This window comes from Neopelma chrysocephalum, unplaced genomic scaffold, assembly GCF_003984885.1.
Source record: "Neopelma chrysocephalum unplaced genomic scaffold, ASM398488v2 Primary Assembly neopelma1_59, whole genome shotgun sequence".
NCBI classification, from domain to species: Eukaryota; Metazoa; Chordata; class Aves; order Passeriformes; family Pipridae; genus Neopelma; species Neopelma chrysocephalum.
In genome coordinates, this window is record NW_020897714.1 from 23,257,374 (window position 1) to 23,263,373 (window position 6,000).

Genomic DNA, 6,000 nt, shown 5'->3' on the forward strand with positions numbered 1-6,000 from the left:
TGACCTGTTACCATGTTTAAAACCAAGCTCTTTTTTGAGCATTTCCATTTTATAGGATGACTCTGATGGCTTCTGCATAGTTTAATAGAGGAAAGTATTTCAGCCAGATTTACTATGGAAAAACCATCACTTTATACATGTGTCTGTCCTTACTTTCCCTCAACTTTCAGAACCTACTGGCTAGTTGCAGTCACATTTGGCTACTGGGAGAGCAAGACATCTCAAAGATCAGAGTCCTTATGGGTTTGATGAAAATAAATAAGTAAAAAGGAGAGATAATGTAACAGTCCATGCCAGAAAGGGGTGCTGCTCAGTTCTCATTCATGCTTTTCCCCTAAGGTTAGGGCCCCTCATTAGTTAGAAGCTTTTAGAGCTCTGGTCACAGTCCTAACTCAAATATAGGATTGTCACCTGGAGTTTCTTCATTCAAGCCCCGTGTCAATCAGCAGGACAGCACAACACTGATACATGGCCAGTGAGATTATAACCAGTGGCAACTGGTCTGATCAACAGCTAGAATCTGAGGTGCAGTTAAACAGGATTTCCATGGTGTCCCATAGCTTTTCATGAACATAAGGCTGTGGTCTGTAGCCCTGCTGTAGGAAATATACTCATAGAGCTTATGTCTTAGAAATCAAAGCCAGTCAGGCACATGCTCGAGCTCCCTAGGAAATCAAATTCTATTCATTTCCCTGAACTTCTTGCTCTAAGTATTCAGTTACCAGAAAACATTTCAAAATGTGACCAGCTTGGATCAAGAGAGATGCCATGCTTTTGTGGTGACTGAAGCTTTGGCAGAGAGGACAGGAACAATAGGACAGTTCTCTTCGGGAATTATTTATATTGTGCTCACAAGTGGACCACACTGTGCTGGTGTTGTGTAAGGCAGTCCTCAGGAAATCAGGTGGGAGTACAAACTTTCCTTTTGCTGTATAAACAGTGGGTTGCATAACTAAATTTGCCTTTCTCCTGTTCTGGATGTTTTTTTCCATTTCAATTATTGTGTCCATATTGTCATACGTATCAGCACACCCTGCACTAGCTGTTTTTTCCAGGACCTGTCTCTCCTGGGCATCCATCCCTTTGCTCCATTACATGCTGTTACTCTCTACAGGATGTCCAGGCATTGCAATGAGCCTCAGCCACCAGCAGGAGCAAATGCAGCTACCCATCCTCAGGCCCCAGCTGGCTGCTGCTCCCTGTGTTGCTAGTCTCACCTCTCCCAGCGACTGAATTGCTCAATCTTGCCCAAGTATTTGGCACTGGATTTTTTCCTCAGATGCCTTTGCTCGGACAGTGTGATAAGTAATGGACGTGCTGTCATTAGGGGGGGTTGCCAGATGACATACAGTGGGGGCACTGCTGACCCAAAAACTTGACTTCAGGAGCCACGAGCCCCACCTTCCCTTGAAAGAGTTTCCTTTTTCCTTTCTGAAAAGATGATTTGTCTGTGTGTCTGTTAGCTTTTAGTATGTCTCTCTCTAAGCTACCATTTTATTCACACAGAGAGCACACAGTCAAGCCACAGCCACAACTGACATCACACAATCAGTTCAGGTAGCAGCCATGCAATTTCGAATGCCATACTTCAGCAATTTTTCAGTATGTATCCCTGTTGTGGGAGCCTCCGTATCACACAGGAATCACCTGCCAAGATTCTTACAGCCCTGCCTAAGAGTGAAACTTAGGATCAGCTGTCATTTTGCTCATCTGTGTCAGGTTTTGGATCTGTCAGTTGCAAGCAGTTGTCCACCAATGCATTTTATGTCCTTTCTCCAATAACACATGCACCTCAGCTTAGCTAGAAGATAGACAGCATTTGTGATTTTAGGTTTGCGTAGCAAATTCACTTTAGTGCCAGTCTTCACTTAATAGTTTTGCTTGATCTCTTTTTGTCTAGTCTACATATGAAAACACAGTGAACTGGTGAGAGAAAAAAACTTTTGTTGATGCTTAACTTTATCATGGACAGAATCTTTATCCTTAGATTTTGAAAGATTTTATTATATAAGCTCTTTCACATCACAAAAAAAATGCATCTACACGCACACATTTTCACATACACACCCCTAACTTCCCAACATGTTTACATTTTTAGTTGCAATTTGCAACACTTCCTCTCTTCCTGGGCAGTGAACATACTTTATTTACATTCAAGATCCAAGCAAACAAAATTCCTTCAAACATCTTTCTGAATTAGAGAAGAAATGACAGTGAAAAAAAGCAAAACAATTAAATTCTCCCTCACTTAAATGAAAATTTTACTAAGGCTTGTTTTGTTACATGGTGTTATAGTGAAAACAGATGATATTTGAAACTTGGCTTTGAAGCAAGCCTCTCTTCAGCCTCCACAGGCAACCAGACATTCCCCCTCTGCACATCACTTCCAACAGCTCTTTAGTACAAAATATTTCCCTGTTTATCCTCCAGACAAGTTACAGTTGCTGATCTTAAGTCATTTGTGTACTAAGAAAACAATGTGTTGTCAACCCCAGACCCAACTCTTCTTTCTAAATTCTTTCTATCATAAAGAATTAAAGGAAGCAAAGAGGGAATTCATTGCATTTCTTTCTTTTCTTTTAAAATATTGGGATGGCTTCAGTGGGATCAGCTCGCCAGTGGACAGCACAGTGAGCAGTGCATACAATTAGCCTACGTAGCTTGCCTATTGCCCAGGCAGAGGGAGCAGAGGTTCAGCAGCACTGCTGACACTAGAAGAGCAAATCCTGGATATGCCTCCCCTCATCTGTGTTCTTTCTAAAATGACTGTGAACCATTTAGTAAAATGTTTAGCTTGTTTTGATAGCTGGACTAAATTGTAAACAAATGGTAACCACATGTTATTCACGGCAGAATAATTTTGCTTTGTTTGGTTTTATGGCAGCATTTACACAGTATTTTTTGCAACCTTAGTGACCTACATAAGATTTTTGTCTACAAGTACTACTCTTTTTCTTTAAAAACAAAGAATTAACAAAGTAGATTATGACAGGATTTGTTTTTAATCATAGCGGCTGGTAATTTGATGGAAACCCCCCAGTAAACTTCAGTGTTTTCAGAGATCTGAAACTCTGCTGCCCCAAGGGCCTTTAAAAATACTCAGGCTTGTTGAAGTTCATTAAGTCATGGAGTGATGGCAATACACATTGCTATCCCTAATTTCAACTAAGTTCCCCTAATTCCTGCCATTACAAACCATTTTCTGGCTTCTCCTCACCTTGCTCTGAAGTGGTTTCTTTCTTTGGTTTATAGTGGGATTTGGGAAGAAGGGGGAACATTGTGATGAAACCTTCTTCTGTAAAGTCAGTGACACCATTACACCACAATTACAGCTTTGGTTTATTTGCATTTAGGCACAAGCCAAGATCAGATGGTTCTAGATCAGGAAAGAAGAAATGGGGAAGGGAAAGCCACATAAAAGCTTTTCTCCTCCCTAGCACTTCCATTCAAGAGTCCCACAAGAAATCACAGATATATTAGGTCAGCCTTACAAAAATTGTTCTTTAACAACACAAAAGTGAAAAAATAAACAAGCCCCAAAGCACTAGGGTATTCAATATCTGAATTATTTTATAGTAAGGTTGGAAAAGTAGTAGCAGAATGGTTTTGTGGTTTGGTTGTTGTTTTCAAGACAAGACAGTTTTGTAAATTTGATGAGAGGGAAGAGAAACCTCTTGGTCAGGATTTGTAAATAGAAAACATCCTAAGTCTGCTGTCCCTTTCTTCTTCTCCTGGATCATTACTCTCAAGAAGGCACCTGTAATTCTTTTTGTAAATGATCTGTGCTGCATGTGAAAGGGGGAAGGAAGAAAGGGGGAGGGGAAACAAAGCAAAAATAAACCAAAAAAGATTTACTGAACAGAACACAGTAAAGTAAGTATTTTTGAAAATGTTTAGTTTTTCGAGGAGGGATGTCTCCAGTTTTTGGTTCTCTAGTGTGTGGGGACGGGAAAGTTACAGCTGCTTTAAGCACTATCAGCTCCAATTCACTTCCAAGATGGCATATGTACAAATTGAACTTATATTTGAACCACAAATATACGAAACACCAGTGCTATTTCTCATCTCTGAGTCAGTGTTTCTCTATGAGTTTTGTGTCTTATATGCAGAAGCTTTTTCAGTGAAAGATAAAAGAATACATCATGAGCAAAGGCTTTCTTTTCCTCATAGTTAAATCAGTCACTGAGGTTAAACAAAGCTTTAAGTTCAGGGATCTGACTTAAGAGTCCTTTTCACTTCTACTACCCTACTCAGTGTTTTGTCTTGTAGGCTGTCATAATTTTCATTCCTGCTAAACCCTTTTTGCATGACATTCATTTGCACATACAGTCCCATGGCAATAGCAGCAATAATATTTAGCTCTCTAAACCAGAGTGTTCATCCATACTTCCCAAAAGTACATCAGCTCTGAGTGCAACTGGTCAAGATGCCACTTGAAATTCCTGCCTGTTCTCTGACACCGTGGTGGTGAATCCAATCTGGTTGCAGCAGCTCAAGTCAATTTTCAGTTCATGTTTCTTTCATAGGAGTGACTGGAGCTCCCGCAGAGGAAAGATTGATCTGCTGCTTTTGCTTCCTCTAGCTCCTTCTCACTGCCTCACTGACTTACCTAGTCCCCTCTCTCTATGTTTCTCCTCATCCCCTGCATCCATTTCTTGCAAAAGGCCACGGAAGTATTTATAAAAATTTCAGACACACTTAGAGCAGATTTTTAGATCTGCCACATTCCAGCCATTGAGGCGAAATGTTCCAGACCAGGTGCCCTATTGGGATGATTTGTTCCTGAAACTTCTCATTCAAAATACCTTCTTGAGAAAGTTAGGGGGAGAAAATCAGTTGCCTTTTTTTTCTGTATTAAAAAAAAAAAATATTAGTTTTTAGAAGCTTCATTGTTCTTTTGTTTAGATCAGAGTGAAAACCTTTGCCAGGGAGCAGCAAGGGCAGGTTCCCTTCCCCTGAGGGAGGGCAAGACAGGAAATGAGGCTGGTGGCAAGGCAGAAGCAGAGCTGGTCAGCACAGGCACAGTGCCACAGCCCCCGGGGGAGGAGAACAGACAGGGTCCAGTGACTGGAGCCAAGTTTGACCAAAAGTTCAGGTCACAGGCAAGTCTGTAGTGGTGAGTCAGGTTTGAGGTCAGGTTGACTTTGCAATTCAGCGTCCAGTCCGGAGACAAACACCAAGTCATTGCACATTCCAGTGATCACCAAGCATGTTCATAGTGTGGAGGAAAGTCTGAAGCCAAGCTAGAAAATCAGACCTGAGGATCTTCTTAAAGAGCAACAAGACTGGTGATTGGCCTCCTCAGTTGTCTCTCTCCTCCCAGTGAGGTCCAGTCCCACCAGAACTCTACAACCTTCAGAAAAATCTTTGTTAGCCCTATTTTTCCCCATGTGCAGAGTGAGGACAGTGCCCATGGTAGCACTCAGCCTGGCACCACAACAGTAGGAGCAAGAGGGACACAAGACCTTTGCAGCAGCCACAGCAGAGATTTCCCTGTCCATTCCTGCTACAACATTTTCTGCTGAGCTCCCCTTCAGGTTAAAAGCATCAGACTGCCATGTACAGGAATCATGGAAGTTGGTGCCCTGCACCACCATCCAGGAGAGATAATGAAATGAGAGGTTCCCTATAGAAATACAGGACATAACTGTAAAATTAAAACACAAATGGCAGTACACTTGCAGAGGAAGCTCAGATTGTACTGTTGCACAGGTGGCTTAAAAAACTGACAATTTACAGCTTGCATGTTTATGGGAAAAAAACACATAATGGTCACAAAGCCCAGTTTTGGCTTGAAATTGTAATACGTATATACAGCAGAGACTAAGAGAAAAGGGTTGACTCCTTCTTCTTGTATGAGGAGGGATAGAATGGAAAAGATACCAAATAACACCTAATAAAAAATAGGCAGTGATGCATATAAATTAAATGTTGGGAAGATGTCTGGTAAAACTTTATTTTTTGGCACTAATAATACACACCGAAAGGCTCTCTGAATAT